The sequence below is a fragment of the Thalassophryne amazonica genome, chromosome 8, assembly GCF_902500255.1.
Source record: "Thalassophryne amazonica chromosome 8, fThaAma1.1, whole genome shotgun sequence".
In the NCBI taxonomy this organism is placed as follows: domain Eukaryota; kingdom Metazoa; phylum Chordata; class Actinopteri; order Batrachoidiformes; family Batrachoididae; genus Thalassophryne; species Thalassophryne amazonica.
The window spans coordinates 7,694,378-7,713,714 of record NC_047110.1 but is presented as its reverse complement, the minus strand read 5'-3'; the positions used below and the strand labels follow the sequence as shown (position 1 = coordinate 7,713,714).

The following is a 19,337-nucleotide window of genomic DNA, read 5'->3' as shown; positions in this document are numbered from 1 at the left end:
TACTGGACAAATTACTGTCTGATATTCACAGTCCACAGGAAACAGGTTTTCAGCCAGAACAAAAGGCCAAGATGCTGCCGGCGCTCCACATATCAATGACCCCGGTGAAGGGCAGCCCTTAGGCCACCTCTGGAGCCCTGATGGTGGAGGACAGAGGAGAAATGTCAGCACAGACACCGAAATATGACAGCAGCTGTTATTCACAACATCCCATTCAGGGCCACAAACTGTCCTCCATCATTTGAAACTACAAACACATTAACAGAAGAACTGGACTGGTTAACAGCATGAGGTAAACAGCCTGAAGCTCCATTCCAGGTTCCACTGCAGAGGCTGGAAGAGATCCAAAAAAATCAATGTGTTTGACTCTGAAGGGCCAGTGTCACCGACTGAACGGTCCCCCATAAAAATCGGTCCTCCCTGCCTTCAATGCACATGTGTCATTAGCCGTGGTTCACCGAGTATCACCTCGTTTCTGCTTCAAACTGCACTCCAGTCATCATCTATTTCAGCGACAGATATCTGAAGCTTCTGTACAACAATCATTTCCACATAAATTCAGCATTATTTCATCATAAAAAATGAAGGAAGTGATCAGAGCACGACAGCTAAATGAGCTGCTAGCTGTTGTGTTGACTGCGCGTACGTCATTTCAAAGCGTCACAGATTATCGCCTTGTTTCTGCTTAAAATGGCCTCAATTCTGCCTCAAACACTCTTTAAAATAATTTAAGAGGTTTTACCTTGTTATCTGATGGTTCGTAATCACATTAATCTATTTGATCACTTTGAGAGTCCGTTGCAGAGGAGCTGCTGTGGTCGCAAATGGTGCAATGCACAGTGGCGGACCATTCGGTCTGCGACACAGGTCCTCACGGCCCATGAGTGTGATGATGCTGGGGTTGATGTCAGCATGAAGAAGCCCGACACCCTTCAGAGCATCCAAAGCCACAAACAGCTGCAGAGACACAGCAACAATTGACACGGATCAGAATTTAACTGACTTCTGCATCAACATTTAACACGAGACAAACGCGTAGTACAACAAATAAATGTCTGCAGGGTACAACAACCACAAGCCTTTTGTCTGGACATTACCCAGAGGACTTGGATCTGAGAATGCCAGTGTCCAAATAAAATGGACAAAATGGGGCAGATTAATGTTGGGAGGACAGAGCAAATGAGCGAATGCGTTCATGACGTTTGATGCAAAAGGGTAAGTATACTAAATGGAGACAATGAGAATCTGGATGCTGTGCGAGTAAAGTATCCTCAGACAAATTTAAGGAACAACTACAGCAGTTTACATGGTGTAGTTTTCGTATCATGTCCTGTCTCCTGTGTCCTTCATTCAGTCACAGCCCCTTATCTGATATTCCCAGTAAGTAAGAAAACATCTGACATGGACAATCTAAAGTTGCACTCTACACGTGTGAAAGGGCAAACACAACAGGGGACCTGATTCTTCTCCAGACTTCATATGAGAAGCCAAAGACAAACATGCTGTGCAACTGGACACATTGCATCCAGAGACCGTGGCAGCCTTTCACATTTCTCAAGGAGACGGTAGAGACTCTTGTCCAGCATTTCAAACACCAAACAGGTTTGTCCCTGGTGCTGGAAACACTCAGAGAAGTGGACAATGTTGGACTCAGCCGCGTCAAGGAGACTGACGCCTGAGGACAAAGAAGACAAAATCCATCACCAGATTCTAAAAATGGGTGTCAACAAAATGTGAGACAACACAAAAGCTGATTTACTTTTTTCAAGTGTTTTGTTTAAAGTCGGTGTCCCGCTTCATTATGTTCACAGCCACCGTCTCTGCCGTGACATTAATTTGGCAACTTTGCTGAAGCAGCCCTCACAGATGAACTTCAGGATGGAATATTGAAAAGGGTCGCTGCAGATGAGGTCACCGTCCTCCAGCATGCTCGTGCCTACAGTTGTGAATGTTGAGACACAGTGGACACAGAGACAAAACACATGAATGACCTTTACTGGTTTCCTTCATCCTGCTCTGCTGTGTGCTGTTTTTACACTGTTTAAAGTTTGAACTATTGTGTAATTTATGGGTGAGAACTGAACATGGCTTGCTAATGTTCTGATTTGGTGCTTTATAATAATTTAATTTAAATAAACTGAATCATGGGTTCATTTCCTGACAGGTATGTTGCAGGTGCTTCATCCCTTTAAAAAATGCATATTATTTCAAATTGTGTGGTCCCACCAATAAATAATCAACCATCTCGTCAGCCCACCAAGGAAACACTGAAAACAAACCAAAAAATAAATATCACAAACGCACAAAGGAATTTTATTATAACTGAAACAAACAACTTGGAACAGTCCCTAAGGCCAAAACACTTCAGCTTTCTAAAACCATAAAATATCAGATTAAAACTGAATTTAAATTCATCTAATCAACCGCAAATAATGTAGGACTTACACAACTTTGTTTAAAAAACAAAAACCATTTAAAACAAAGCATGCTGTCTCCATGGCAATACTTTGATCGATTTAAAAACTCACCTAATCCAGCCAAAATCATCTGACAAAATTTTATTCAGTAAAAGTGTAATTTAAAACTCTCATTTTAAACCAAGCGGCTGTCTCCATATTCTTTTGTCATGGAAGAAAAAATAAATAAAAAGACTGTGAGGTTTATTTTTAATCAACCCATTTCAGCATCTAATCAGTTTGAAAAATATGAAATTAAAAAGAGAAAATTCAGTTAATCCAGACTGAATCATTTATAACACACAAAATTGTATCTTGGTCATTTATTTTTAATAAACATTTAAAAACAGACGTCTCTATGGAGACAATAACTTATTTTGAATATCTACACAACTGTTGGCCATTTTAATCCAGAATTTTCACCTCTGATCACTTTAAATATAAAGTTTTTACATAACAGTGCTATATTAAAATAATGTCTTGGATTTTACTAAACAGTAAACTATATGGGCTCACAGAAACGCGAAAAAATGTATACATATATAGATATATATATATAGATATATATATATATATATATATATATCAAAAATTCTTGAAAGGGTAGTTGTAAAACAGCTAACTGATCATCTGCAGAGGAATGGTCTATTTGAAGAGTTTCAGTCAGGTTTTAGAATTCATCATAGTACAGAAACAGCATTAGTGAAGGTTACAAATGATCTTCTTATGGCCTCGGACAGTGGACTCATCTCTGTGCTTGTTCTGTTAGACCTCAGTGCTGCTTTTGATACTGTTGACCATAAAATTTTATTACAGAGATTAGAGCATGCCATAGGTATTAAAGGCACTGCGCTGCGGTGGTTTGAATCATATTTGTCTAATAGATTACAATTTGTTCATGTAAATGGGGAATCTTCTTCACAGACTAAAGTTAATTATGGAGTTCCACAAGGTTCTGTGCTAGGACCAATTTTATTCACTTTATACATGCTTCCCTTAGGCAGTATTATTAGACGGTATTGCTTAAATTTTCATTGTTACGCAGATGATACCCAGCTTTATCTATCCATTAAGCCAGAGGACACACACCAATTAGCTAAACTGCAGGATTGTCTTACAGACATAAAGACATGGATGACCTCTAATTTCCTGCTTTTAAACTCAGATAAAACTGAAGTTATTGTACTTGGCCCCACAAATCTTAGAAACATGGTGTCTAACCAGATCCTTACTCTGGATGGCATTACCCTGACCTCTAGTAATACTGTGAGAAATCTTGGAGTCATTTTTGATCAGGATATGTCATTCAAAGCGCATATTAAACAAATATGTAGGACTGCTTTTTTGCATTTACGCAATATCTCTAAAATCAGAAAGGTCTTGTCTCAGAGTGATGCTGAAAAACTAATTCATGCATTTATTTCCTCTAGGCTGGACTATTGTAATTCATTATTATCAGGTTGTCCTAAAAGTTCCCTAAAAAGCCTTCAGTTAATTCAAAATGCTGCAGCTAGAGTACTGACGGGGACTAGAAGGAGAGAGCATATCTCACCCATATTGGCCTCTCTTCACTGGCTTCCTGTTAATTCTAGAATAGAATTTAAAATTCTTCTTCTTACTTATAAGGTTTTGAATAATCAGGTCCCATCTTATCTTAGGGACCTCGTAGTACCATATCACCCCAATAGAGCGCTTCGCTCTCAGACTGCAGGCTTACTTGTAGTTCCTAGGGTTTGCAAGAGTAGAATGGGAGGCAGAGCCTTCAGCTTTCAGGCTCCTCTCCTGTGGAACCAGCTCCCAATTCAGATCAGGGAGACAGACACCCTCTCTACTTTTAAGATTAGGCTTAAAACTTTCCCCATAGTTAGGGCTGGATCAGGTGACCCTGAACCATCCCTTAGTTATGCTGCTATAGACGTAGACTGCTGGGGGGTTCCCATGATGCACTGTTTCTTTCTCTTTTTGCTCTGTATGCACCACTCTGCATTTAATCATTAGTGATCGATCTCTGCTCCCCTCCACAGCATGTCTTTTTCCTGGTTCTCTCCCTCAGCCCCAACCAGTCCCAGCAGAAGACTGCCCCTCCCTGAGCCTGGTTCTGCTGGAGGTTTCTTCCTGTTAAAAGGGAGTTTTTCCTTCCCACTGTAGCCAAGTGCTTGCTCACAGGGGGTCGTTTTGACCGTTGGGGTTTTACATAATTATTGTATGGCCTTGCCTTACAATATAAAGCACCTTGGGGCAACTGTTTGTTGTGATTTGGCGCTATATAAAAAAAAATTGATTGATTGATTGATATATATATATATATATATATATATATATATATATATGTATATATATATATACATATATATATATGTATATATATATATATATATATACATATATATGTATATATATATGTATATATATATACATATATATATGTATATATATATATACATATATATATGTATATATATATATACATATACATATATATATATATATATATATATACATATACATATATATATATATATATATATACGAGGGCTGTCAATAAGTTACGGTCCTTTTTATTTTTTTCAAAAACTATATGGATTTCATTCATATGTTTTTACGTCAGACATGCTTGAACCCTCGTGCGCATGTGTGAGTTTTTCCACGCCTGTCGGTGACGTCATTCGCCTGTGAGCACTCCTTGTGGGAGGAGTCGTCCAGCCCCTCGTCGGAATTCCTTTGTAGGAGAAGTTGCTGAGAGACTGGCGCGTTGTTTGATCAAAATTTTTTCTAAACCTGTGAGACACATCGAAGTGGACACGGTTCGAAAAATTAAGCTGGTTTTCAGTGAAAATTTTAACGGCTGATGAGAGATTTTGAGGTGATACTGTCGCTTTAAGGACTTCCCACGGTGCGAGACGTCGTGCAGCGCTCTCAGCCGCCGTCATCAGCCTGTTCAAGCTGAAAACCTCCACATTTCAGGCTCTATTGATCCAGGACGTCGTGAGAGAACAGAGAAGTTTCAGAAGAAGTCGGTTTCAGCATTTTATCCGGATATTCCACTGTTAAAGGAGATTTTTTTAATGAAAGACGTGCGGACGGGTCCGCGCGTCGGGACGCAGCCGCCGCGACGCTCCGCCACAGGAAAAACACCTCTGTTGAAAGCCTTAAGGACAAGTTGGAACATGTCCTGCCTGTTAAACAATTTCTCATATACTCACTCCACTGAAAGCCATCAAAAGCCGCCTGGATTTTACAAATGGTTATCAACACGGAGGTGTTTTTCCTGTGCCGCCGCACCGCGTCGGCTGCGTCCCGACGCGCGGATCCGTCCGCACGTCTTTCATTAAAAAAATCTCCTTTAACAGTGGAATATCCGGATAAAATGCTGAAACCGACTTCTTCTGAAACTTCTCTGTTCTCTCACGACGTCCTGGATCAATAGAGCCTGAAATGTGGAGGTTTTCAGCTTGAACAGGCTGATGACGGCGGCTGAGAGCGCTGCGCGACGTCTCGCACCGTGGGAAGTCCTTAAAGCGACAGTATCACCTCAAAATCTCTCATCAGCCGTTAAAATTTTCACTGAAAACCAGCTTAATTTTTCGAACCGTGTCCACTTCGATGTGTCTCACAGGTTTAGAAAAAATTTTGATCAAACAACGCGCCAGTCTCTCAGCAACTTCTCAGACAAAGGAATTCCGACGAGGGGCTGGACGACTCCTCCCACAAGGAGTGCTCACAGGCGAATGACGTCACCGACAGGCGTGGAAAAACTCACGCATGCGCACGAGGGTTCAAGCATGTCTGACGTAAAAACATATGAATGAAATCCATATAGTTTTTGAAAAAAATAAAAAGGACCGTAACTTTATTGACAGCCCTCGTATATCACGGAAAATAAATGAATACAAAATTAAATCCCAAACACAGTCATCATCTTTATCAAAAGCAGTACAAACCTGTACTAATGGCTCACACTGGTAGTGACTAATACGAGGTTAACTGCTACAATGACTGACTTTTGAGCTGTTTACATACCATTTTTGTCCACAGTGTAATTTATTTCATCTCTTCAAGCTGTCATGTTGCAATAAATGTCTTTGAGCTGAGCGTCTGCAGTGTTTCTGTCTCCACCTGTGACACTGAAGTGTTACTGAGCTTCTCCAGCACCCGTACTGGTAACTGGAAACGGCTCTGACGTCAACAGCTCTTTTAAGTGGCCCCGCCCCCAACCTAACTCCAGTTGCTACGAGTTACCACTGTGTTTACCACCACTGATCTGTAGTTCATTGGCCACCATATTACCACTCCCATGTACCGCTCCTGAAACACTGATCTCGATATAATACGATAGCTCATTGGCCGCCATATTACCACTCCCATGTTCTGCTCCTGAACGGTCTTTTCTGCCGATCTTTAACTATGCGCACGCAATTTTATTCTTTGTGGTTTTTAAAAAAAAAAAAAAAAAATGCCTTCATGTGCCGAACATTTCACCTGTGAGTATGATTAAAATGGAAAGTAATGAACAAGAAGATTTCTATCCCTTATTCCAGCATATAGACATAGATGATAATAATAATAATAATAATAATAATAATAATAATAATAATAATAATAATAATAATATAAAATAAGTGGTTTGTGTGTAGCCACATGTTGACTTTTGTGTTGGACGACCTATTTTAAGACATTTATTAGGTCTACTTGGGCATAGGTTTAGCTTTAGGCGTTGTTGCTATGAGCTTTATTACTAATATTAGGCTGAAGCTCACAGAGCTAATGTGTGATAAATGTGTAATAAATGTTGTCATTGCAGGGAAAACTAACTCTCATCCCATCACAAGGCACAGTAAAGGTTTGATTTAATAATGCTGTTTATTTTTTCTTTTTTATCTTTATAGATGAAAGTTGCATTGTTCTTTGTTATTTTCTATGTAAAACACTATATAAATATAATGCAGTATTATTATTATTATTATTATTATTATTATTATTATAAGGTGTTGAGAGGTGCAGAGAAGGTGAATCATCCAGGAGGATATTGGAACGGAGGATGTTTTTCTCCACCACATTGCTAAACCCACCTCTTGACCTGCAGGAAGGGAGCACAAGAAAGAAGCTCTGACAGACAGTCCTCTTTTAGGGCTTTTAGCTATGATTTTGTCTGATGTCTGTCTGTCTGTCTATCTGTCTATCTATCTATCTATATGATGTATGCATTACTTTTCTCTGATATATAACTATATCTGATATATAACTTATCTATTATATACGTATGTATGGATGGTTGATATTGATATTCTCTATGATTTATATATTTTCATTTTCTCTAATTCACAACCTATATATATATATATATATATATATAAATAAAATATATTGATGCTCTTCTTTATATATTTATTTTCTGTGATATATAGCTTCTATCTGTTATGTTTTATATAGAAATATGTTGTATTTTTACTACTACTTCAGACACTACACGGTAAATACTTGTGCACTTTACTGTCCTTATTGTTGAAATGTCTTGTCCTGTCATCACCGAGGGAAGGTGAGAAACGATATTTCGATTCCTTGTACATGTGAAGAATTGACAATAAAGCAGACTTTGACTTTGACTTGACTTTGACTAATGTATTCATTAGTCAGTATTTTGTTTATATATGTAAATATTTATATATTCGGCTGTTAAGTGTGACGTGACGCATCATGTGATTTTTCAACTTCCGGCTCTAAACAAAAAAGGTGTGCTGCCATTAACATTGAGAACTGCACTGAGATGATCTGATCAGGCTGCACTTACACCGTTGCACACGGACAACAGCATTAACATCGCAACAAAACTCTTTGTATATTGTGCCTAAAACTCTCCTGGATATATTAACTGGGTTTTAGACATTGTTACTGCATTTGTTTTATGTAAAAATGTCAGACACTCAGGTTGTTTCGCCGTTATTTTCAATGGGAGTTGCTGTGAGCAGCTCACAGCTTCTTATTCATGTCGTTCGGGGAGAAAGTGAAGTTTGCACTTTAACGTCCTGTTTATTGTAATAAATAATTTTTTATTAACAGACAGACATGTATATTTTACCTGTGCATAATAAAATATGTAAAGTAAAAGAAAAAAGTTTTATTAAGTGTTCTGACCATGGAACCAGACGAATGTGGTTAACGGAGGTGGAGGCGGAGAAGGGAGGGACGGAGGTTTGCACACAATGTAAACACAAACTAAACTTAAACTGTAAATCCTTAAAAGGATCAAACAGATGTAACTTTAATTGTAAACTTGGAGGTCTTTGGACTCGGAAACAGATTTATCACGTGATGCGTTACGTCAGTGCATAACAACCGGATAGCCTAATCATATATTGTCTCTTCAAATTACTAAAATAGTTGACTTTACTGCCACTATCTGCTTCTCTATCATATATTAGTGTGTGTATATATGTACATATGTATAATGTGTGTGTTTACAGTGTTTGCAAAATACCTGTCTACAGTCTGGGCGACATCATAATATTCTATTACTGTTAATCCCACTATAAATACTAAAATACGCCAAACTTTTTGTCCTGTATCATAGCTAATGTAAGACATTTGCAGAAAAAACCCCCCTGTGAAACTCAGTTTAGTATTCAGAAAGTTACGATGGATTAAATGGGCTGACACTTAATTGCGCTGCCAAACACCTCTGAGTTGATCGGGTCAGATGACTGGTCCAAGATGGCGGCCCCATGCCTCTTCATAGCCCGACAACCGGCCTGAATTAGGCCGGACACCTAATTCTTTCGCTTCTAGCCTGTGGGTTGGCGGCCGAGACTTTGGTCAAGCTTGGGGGTGTGGCGCGAGCGCTGCTCTCCTATTGGTTGTTTGCAAAAGGGATTCCCCGAACTCATGTTTCACTTTCCTCAACAGAAACAAATGCAACTGCATACTACTTTTACAACAAAACTGCATGATCTTCTGAAGTAATGCATGGCAAACAGACCGTCAGCCTCAGCTATCACACCATATTCACTATCGTGCTTCATGTGACCAGCGCTACATCAAGCAGGTGTCAGGTCACTAGGAGTGGGAATTCCTACTCCTAAATGGTGGCCAGTATCTAGCCCAGTTCAGGCCGGTTGTCGGGCTAGGCTCATCAGCGCCAATAGGCGGTAGCGGCCAATGCAGCATCTGCTCTTTATGTGTGTATGGTCCACATGATATGGGAGTGGTAAGATGGCCGCCCGTTTGCTTCAGCGGTTTGTATGGAGTGTGCGGACTAGAGATGGGCGGATCGATCCTAATATGGATAATATCGATACCAACACTGGTATTGATATTGAACGATCCTCATGTAAAAAGATCGATACTCAAGCTTTTATTCTTTCCCACACGCACTGACTGCTGCACACGCAGATTCATCAAAGTCTACTCTCTGTCTGTAAGAGCATCGCTGCACTGTGTCACACAACATGGAGCGGCGCACCCTTGTATTGTGGTTTGTCAGCCCTCTACCTCAGGAGATTTTGTTTTAAGTTGTGTTGAGTGATATTTTTTAAACAAAAATGTTGATTGTGATAATAAAGTATTTTGTTGTCACGTACAATGTTTGGCAAAATTCTACCCTAGTTCTTTTTGGATCCTTTGGATCTATGAAGCTTAAATATGAAAAAGTATCTGTATCGATATCGGCGATACTGGGCCTGTATTTACTTGGTATCAGATCAATACCAAAATTCCCAGTATCACCCACCTCTAGTGCGGCCCAATAGGGGACCTTAGTCTTATTTGAACCCTCTGTGATATTGCGAGATTTGACCATTTACGGGGACCTTCATTTAATATATACACAGCATAACTTCACATGGATAAATGGTGTACGGTTTTGTTTTTGGCTGCAATCACCAAAGCAGTCGTGAAGGTTTTTTTTTTTTTTTTTGGTTCCCGGTGGAGAAGAAAAGGCAAGGAGGTTGGAGACGTCATGTCAGTAAGTGTTAGCCTACACAGCTAACCAGAGTAGCTCCGTTCTCTCACCTGCAAAACCGCCTCGACACATTTGTCGAGCAGACAGCAAACAAACAAGTATGGATTAATATTTTAATCTTAAAGGTAAAATGTCTGGTTTGTCTACGGCCATATGAATATAATGTTCAAATCTATCCTCCTGAGAACCGAAGAAAAAAGTGTTCTACAATTTCTTTTTGTGTGTGTGATTTCCTATCTATTTGGGCCTTAAAACACCTTACAATTTAAATTTTTAATTTTTTTTTTACTCCACTGTGGAGGACAGCGGGACAGTGGCACTGGTGTGAATCTGTTACGTACAGACCCTGTGCACGTACAGATCCCGTGCACGTACAGACCCTGTGCACGTACAGATCCCGTGCACGTACAGACCCTGTGCACGTACAGATCCCGTGCACGTACAGACCCTGTGCACGTACAGATCCCGTGCACGTACAGACCCTGTGCGGATGGCAGCCAAATTATTTTACAGGATTGTTTTGAAAATTGTCTCTGGAACAATGTTTCAAAGCATGAGTGTTTCAGATGTTCTGAAATGTTTCAGAACATCACTACTTTGCAGCAGATCATCCTCACCCACTGATCCGTCTGATCCGTTCTTTATCTTTACTTTGACTTTACCATCCTGTTGTAGATTTTGTTCAGTATTTCTGGTTCCAGTTGTTCTCTGACACTCACCTGATGGGCGTGCACGGTGAGCACATGGCGTGCACAGTGTACAGCAGGTGGCAAACAGACTGGCAGGTGACAGACGTGTCTGTGGGATATTACATAAGAGACCAGGCTGTGCAGAGGATTGTGGTCAAACAAACAGGACACCGTGACTGGAGGACACAGTGTTTCTCAACCCTGATCCTCTGGGACCCCTAACCTGCACATTTACCATCTGATCCTCTGGGACCCCGAACCAGCACATTTTCCATCTGGTCCTCTGGGACCCTGAACCAGCACATTTTCCATCTGGTCCTCTGGGACCCTGAACCAGCACATTTTCCATCTGGTCCTCTGGGACCCCGAACCAGCACATTTTCCATCTGGTCCTCTGGGACCCCGAACCAGCACATTTTCCATCTGGTCCTCTGGGACCCCGAACCAGCACATTTTCCATCTGGTCCTCTGGGACCCTGAACCAGCACATTTTCCATCTGGTCCTCTGGGACCCCGAACAAGCACGTTTTCCATCTGGTCCCCTGGGGCCCTGAACCAGCACATTTACCATCTGGTCCTCTGGGACGCCTAACCTGCACATTTTCCATCTGGTCCTCTGGGACCCCGAACCAGCACATTTTCCATCTGGTCCTCTGAGACTCCGAACCAGCACATTTTCCATCTGGTCCTCTGAGACCCCGAACCAGCACATTTTCCATCTGGTCCTCTGAGACCCCGAACCAGCACATTTTCCATCTAGTCCTCTGAGACCCCTAACCTGCACATTTTCCATCTGGTCCTCTGGGACCCTGAACCAGCACATTTTCCATCTGGTCCTCTAGGACCCCTAACCTGCACATTTTCCATCTGGTCCTCTAGGACCCCTAACCTGCACATTTTCCATCTGGTCCTCTGAGATCCCTAACCTGCACATTTTCCATCTGGTCCTCTAGGACCCCTAACCTGCACATTTTCCATCTGGTCCTCTAGGACCCCTAACCTGCACATTTTCCATCTGGTCGTCTGAGACCCCTAACCTGCACATTTTCCTTCTGGTCCTCTGAGACCCTGAACCAGCACATTTTCCATCTGGTCCTCTGAGACCCCGAATCAGCACATTTTCTATCTGGTCCTCTGAGACCCCTAACCTGCACATTTTCCATCTGGTCCCCTGGGACCCTGAACCAGCACATTTTCCATCTGGTCCTCTAGGACCCCTAACCTGCACATTTTCGATCTGGTCCTCTAGGACCCCTAACCTGCACATTTTCGATCTGGTCCTCTGAGACCCAGAACCAGCACATTTTCCATCTGGTCCTCTGAGACCCTGAACCAGCACATTTTCCATCTGGTCCTCTGAGACCCCGAACCAGCACATTTTCCATCTGGTCCTCTGAGACCCCTAACCTGCACATTTTCCATCTGGTCCTCTGGGACCCTGAACCAGCACATTTTCCATCTGGTCCTCTAGGACCCCTAACCTGCACATTTTCCATCTGGTCCTCTGAGACCCCTAACCTGCACATTTTCCATCTGGTCCTCTGAGACCCCTAACCTGCACATTTTCCATCTGGTCCTCTGAGACCCCTAACCTACACATTTTCCTTCTGGTCCTCTGAGACCCCTTGCCTGCACATGTTCCATCTCTCTTTTCATTCAGCCACTCAAGAGCTAACAGACAGCCAAAGGAGCTCATCATCTTTCAGCAGGGCAAGACAGAACTGGCTGTGTCCCAATTCAGGGTCTGCTCCCTTCTAAGGCAGTGTCCCAATTCAGGCTCTGTTCCCTTCTAAGGCTGTGTCCCAATTCAGGGTCTACACCCTTCTAAGGCACTGTCCCAATTCAAGCTCTGCTCCCTTCTAATGCTGTGCCCCAATTCAGGGTCTGCTTCCTTCTAAGGCTGTGTCCCAATTCAGAGTCTGCTTCCTTCTAAGACTGTGTCCCAATTCAGAGTCTGCTTCCTTCTAAGGCTGTGTCCCAATTCAGAGTCTGCTTCCTTCTAAGGCTGTGTCCCAATTCAGAGTCTGCTTCCTTCTAATGCTGTGCCCCAATTCAGGGTCTGCTTCCTTCTAAGGCTGTGTCCCAATTCAGAGTCTGCTTCCTTCTAAGACTGTGTCCCAATTCAGAGTCTGCTTCCTTCTAAGGCTGTGTCCCAATTCAGAGTCTGCTTCCTTCTAAGGCTGTGTCCCAATTCAGAGTCTGCTTCCTTCTAATGCTGTGCCCCAATTCAGGGTCTGCTTCCTTCTAAGGCTGTGCCCCAATTCAGGGTCTGCTTCCTTCTAAGGCTGTGTCCCAATTCAGAGTCTGCTTCCTTCTAAGGCTGTGTCCCAATTCAGAGTCTGCTTCCTTCTAATGCTGTGCCCCAATTCAGAGTCTGCTTCCTTCTAAGGCTGTGTCCCAATTCAGAGTCTGCTTCCTTCTAAGGCTGTGTCCCAATTCAGAGTCTGCTTCCTTCTAAGGCTGTGTCCCAATTCAGAGTCTGCTTCCTTCTAAGGCTGTGTCCCAATTCAGAGTCTGCTTCCTTCTAATGCTGTGTCCCAATTCAGAGTCTGCTTCCTTCTAATGCTGTGCCCCAATTCAGGGTCTGCTTCCTTCTAAGGCTGTGTCCCAATTCAGAGTCTGCTTCCTTCTAAGGCTGTGTCCCAATTCAGAGTCTGCTTCCTTCTAAGGCTGTGTCCCAATTCAGAGTCTGCTTCCTTCTAAGGCTGTGTCCCAATTCAGGCTCTGCTCCCTTCTAATGCTGTGTCCCTTCTAATGCTGCATGAGCTAACCGCTATAGTTATCGCTGCTGTTTACACTCCATCCGACGCTAATGTTAGCACAGCTCTTAGCCACGCCCTGCAGATCATAAACAAACAGCAGGGGGCTCATCCTAACGGTGCCCACATCATCACCAGGGACTTCAACCAGGGAAAACTGCAAAACTGTGCTCTCCAAATTCTACCAGCACATCAAGTGTCCTACCAGGGGAAAAATGCACTTGATCACGTCTTTTCCAACATTAAAGAGCATATTTCACTACAATAAACACCAACTTTAATTGGTGGCCCACTGCTCTTCTGTAGAGTCTGCACTTACCTACACCTGAGTGTGTGGTACGCAGGCTGCACAGCTGAGGACAGAAAGGCCCTACAGAGGGGAACAGGCACAGCACAAACAATCATCAGCTGCCCTCTGTCTTCCCTGGACAATATCTCCAGGTCCTGCTGCCTCAGCACAACCAGCTGCTGAACTTCGGACCCTTCACATACACCCCCCCCCCCCCCCCCCCCCCACCTGTTTGACCTATTGCCCTCTCAGTGGCGTTACAGGTCCATTAGATCTCACACTGCCAGACTTACAAACATAAGAACTCTAAACAGTCACAGTCCCCACCCCTGACCCCAGATCACATATACACATCAACTCCCCACGGACTCGAGGACTGTTCCCTTCTACCTCAGTACATGTAGCCACTGTGCTCATTAAGGTCACTGTGCAATTTTAATGTCATGTACACTATAGATACTCAACCTGGTCTCACGGCAAGTCGTGATTCAGCAGCACGAAATATACTATAATTGGTTTGTGATATTGTGATGAAAAGCACCTCATTTTTGTCACGGCAGCACAAAATCATTCTAATTCATTCCGTGATGGCTGCACAAAATTAAAAGTGAAGCGGGGGAGTCGGGTGGTTATGGTTAGGGTCGGGGGAAAGAGTAAGATTAGGTTATGGTTAGGGTTAGGGTAGGAGTAAGGTTAGTAATAGTGACTTAAAAAAAAGGCCCGTCACGAAAATTTGCATGGCCAACAAGGCACAGCTGACGAGATCAGCCATTCAGATGCAGACAACATGAGGACGACATGAGGGCGGGGCAGGTAGGTGACCTGAAATGAAACTGGAACACACCATTATGACTTCACAAACACAACCACACCACAAAGTATACTATGTACAAATTATAGTCATTAAAGCAAACCTCAGGTTTCTGTCAAAAAAGGACATCAGGAATAATTTCAGAGCAATATTAACAGAATATTGTTGGGAAACGGGGAGTCCGGTGATGTATTCAAGGTTGATGTGTGTACTGCAGTAGCCAGAAATACGTAGGTGACGAAGAACAATTGCAGGAGGTTGTTGGAGGCGTTTTTTCCCACAGGCTGTGAAAATTTTAAACAATGCACTATAGTAAAGCACTTTGGATCTGCATGGGCACTTAAGTTTTTGATATTTTAAACTACTATTTATTGACTTTGAATACCTTCTTTTGAGATTTTTATGTGGCTTGGGGGTTTTAATCATGCTGTACATGTTGAATGAATGGTTTGTGTTAGTGTGTTTGATGTGCACTGAGATCTGCTCACACTTTTTTTTAATTCCATTGTGGTTTTTCTACTGCAAATGGCAATAAACTGAAACTGAAACTGAGACATTTCTCCCTGGCACACATAAAAGAAGGTACGAGTGTCGGTGTCCATGGTCCGCTAGTAGATTGATGACAAGTATGAATGATTCTTGAGATATCTCGCATATACAAATGTTACAAATACAAAATCCTGAATATGTCGCTGTCACCTTGAAACTGATCCCAAGGTCACCATAATCGACTGTGTTGGGGGATCACCCAAGTACACCATTATGCTAAATATGAATAGGTCAACTGGTTCTTGATATATCATCCTCAAAAGTGAAAATGGGCAGATGGACATGCTGAGCGCTGTATTCCCCCGTATTTCAGACCTGGGGGGGGGGCACAGCCATTCATCTACACATAAACAATCATTTCCAGTCAAGGCCTGGTCCAGTGGCTTCACTTTTTGTAAATACTGGTTCAGCAGTTCTTGTAACTCTGTTACCTTTCTTACCATAATGTCATTCTTCATTGAACTGACTTGTTATTACTGTGAGTCTATTCACCATTTGTAAGCAGATCCCCTGCTTCCTCATCACCAGGACTCCCATTAGAACATTCCTCCTCCACATCATCATCATCATAGTCTAGGTCCACGTGATGGTTGTCCCCAATTCACAATAAACAGCTATTCAATTCTATTTCAGCTGCTATCCTGTTGAAAAGCTCTGGGCGGTTTTCACTGAAGTCTGGTTTCCACCAAGCGGTCCCGGTCAGTACGGCACAGTATGGTATGGGTCGGAACGGTTAAGTCTGGCTTTACATTTTCACCACCAGCAGTACCCCTGTGTTTGGTAGGTGGAGCATGGAGACATCGACAGCAGTGCACACACTCTCATCCCCTCTACACAGAGACAACACAGTGCAATCTAACATTTTTTAAATGTTATTTTATTTTTGTCTTGGTGGATCATGGGATTTCGTTTCATCGCATGCAGAATGCTAAAGAGTAGACTGATGTCTGTGGTAAATGTTGACGTGAATGAATAAGGTGCTGTGACTCTTTCAACTTTTAAAATAAGTTAATTTTCTTGTTGTAGGACAAAGCGCCGGCATCCTTTGGTTCAGGCTGAGAAACACACCTGGAGCAGACAAACACGAAGTAACCTCTTAAATAAAACCACTGCATTTCTTCAGCCATGAAAAGGAATCAAAGTATAACCAGACATTGTTTTCAAAATAAGGACACTTTATGTGTAAAAGTTTGTGAGTCTGTGATGATGAATCCAACTGAAACGACGTAATAGGTAAGATTAAAACTTTATAGTCACTCAGTGTAGGAATGGTTTTAATATTTGAAACAGTTTGAAGTATATGAATGGTCGCACGAGGAGTGCAACTTTTGCTTTAGCTGCTGATTCCATCAATGGACAGCAGCAGTGCCTCCTTTTTGTTACTGTACCTTTTTTTTTTTTTGGCATCCCAGCCAAAAGGTGCCAAAAAAGTGGTATGGTACGGGTCAGTTATTTTGGTACCTGCTCCAAAATCTAGATGTGGAAACGTACAAATTCAACTGGTGCTGAGATCTTGAATTGTGACACCTTCAAGCATTTCTGGGACAAAGTTGGCAACCAGTCTTATTTTGTCAATCTGGAGGTGTTGAATTCAAATCTGCCACATGATAAACTCCATCTGGTCTCTGGTATCCTTTAGACGTCACTGAACTTTGCATATGCGCAATACCCCAATAAAGCTCTTAAACTGAGATGTAAATGGCCTCTACATTAGTACATCAACTTAAAACTCTGAATTTCTCAAGTGCTTGTGCTAAATCTATACAATGGAAACTGCATTTAAGATTTTTTTTTTTTTTTTAATGCCCATCATACTTGAACATTAGTGTACATCTGCATTTAGGCTCCTCTGTTTCGGAAAACAATTCACCAACCTGTAGTTTCTGGTGGAGGCAGTGCAGGTCTTTGTTGATCTGCTTGGTGCCATACAGGTGCTTGACAGTGTGCCCTCTGGATACAAAATGACGAGGCATCCTGGTTTGGATGTAACATTTGCAGAGGAACAGCCTGAGCAAATAGAGAGGCCCCAGCACTGTTTGATGAGGTGCATGAGCCGGCTTTGAAAACCTTACAAATAAAGGCCTCCACATCAGCACAGGCTGTACTCCTGAGGTCACCTTTCCCAAGTTCTTTCAGGAGATTATGGTGCTCCATGAAGACTTTGAAACAAGATTTCTTTGAGTGTCCTACAAGAAAGAAGTGGCATCACATCCTGTGACAGTGTGGAAGGCAGGCAGGGAGTTGAGCACAGCATCGCCAAGGCTCTCGGCAGCTGTGTGAATTTGAATGAATTTCTGCTTCTTTGAGGCGCCTGCCTTCATCCAAATTTCATCACAGTTGATGCTGGCAAAATAGGCTAAAAGGAGAACCAAAACATCTGTGTCTCTTGAGACCACAACAGCAGCAGAGGCTTAGCTCTTGGTGGAATGGAGCACCATCCTGGTGTCTGCTTCTTCTTCTTGTTTTTTTTTTTTTTGCTTAAAAGTTAACTCTGCAGACTTTCAGGCCAGCCATCAGCCATGTTTGTACTCCTCATAGAAGCTGTGTGATGACGTGCGCAATGTGTGTCCCCAATTGGAATTGGTTCACCGTCACATGCTTTTCCAAAATCCAATCGTAGGGCAGATTCACCTCACGTGAACAGCCAAAGATCATTTTCAGGAGTGATATGTTACTAGTTGGCCAGTTTGAATAGCCCCCTGGGTGCTCCAATGAATACATACTACTGGACTCCAAATGCTCCCTGCGCCATTACGCACAGCGATCAGTGAAGCAGACGGAGCAGACGGAGAGCCTCTGATGACAATCTCACGTGCTCAAACAAAGAGTGTGTAACTATTAGGATTGCTCCACTAGTTTGCATGTGAATGAAAAAAAAAAAATGCATAGACCATTTTGTATATATTGCTTAAAATGTGCATTTGTGTTTATTGTTTGAACCTTTTTGTTGTACAGTCTTTCACACAAGACCTCAAATTACCTTTATAAAGTGTCAAAACAGTTGTTTACTATAGTTCACTGTGTGTTTTGAATAAATGTGTGTGGAAAATTATTTCCCGCTTTACTTTTTCCTTCCTTATTTTTGATTGTAAACCTTTATTACACTTGTAAAAAACACAACAAAAGCATATATATTATGAAAGCACAGGTTGTCCTGAAAAAAAGAGACATAAAACTTGATTGTGGGATGCAGGGAGAGCTGTTAACAGCAATAATAAAACATTTATGCCAGGTGAGTGAACTGTTCAAAAAATGCCCTCGGACCACAGAGGGTTAAATTAGTTGACAACGTCTGGTTACATTTAAACACCCCCAACAACATGCACAATATCACTTCAATTTAACATTCAGTCTTCAGGCTGCCGCTTTTATTTATGGTGTTTATCATCAATATCAACAAAACACGCAACACAGAATGTAGTCTGCAGCTGACATATTTCAATACAAACTGAGGACACAATAAGCACGTCTTTGTCTTCAGTGTTGACTTTGTCTTACTTTTTGGTCTCTGACTGGTCATCGTCTGTATCGGCCTCATCCAGGTCTCCACCTTCCAGGCTGTTGTTTGGAGCAACAGCAGCCTCACTGTCACTGGTGGGCATAGTTCCGCTAATCTGCAAATTAGCAAAGCTAACTTTTTGTTAGCGGATTAGTTTCTCAGCTAACTTCAAAAACCATCAGTGGACCAATTAGCTTCCGCTAAATTTAGTTCCGCTAATTTAGTCCGCTAACGTTTTTTTACATAGTTAGTAAGGGTGAAAAACATTTGTAAACCCTAAAATCATACATGTTGGCTCCTGTCTGCTACAGGTGCAGTCAGGCAGCTGAGA

The 19,337-nt window shown here is 42.1% G+C and overlaps 1 long non-coding RNA gene across 1 annotated transcript; it reads right to left on the bottom strand.

Annotated features, from left to right (window-relative positions):
- Positions 1-1,908: 1,908 nt before the first annotated feature.
- On the bottom strand, positions 1,909-19,089 carry LOC117515020. The gene is made up of 3 exons (XR_004561995.1): positions 19,006-19,089; positions 3,437-3,446; positions 1,909-1,919 (listed from the first exon to the last, which is right to left on the bottom strand). It is a non-coding gene; the product is annotated as an uncharacterized LOC117515020 (long non-coding RNA).
- Between the last annotated feature and the right edge of the window lie 248 nt (positions 19,090-19,337).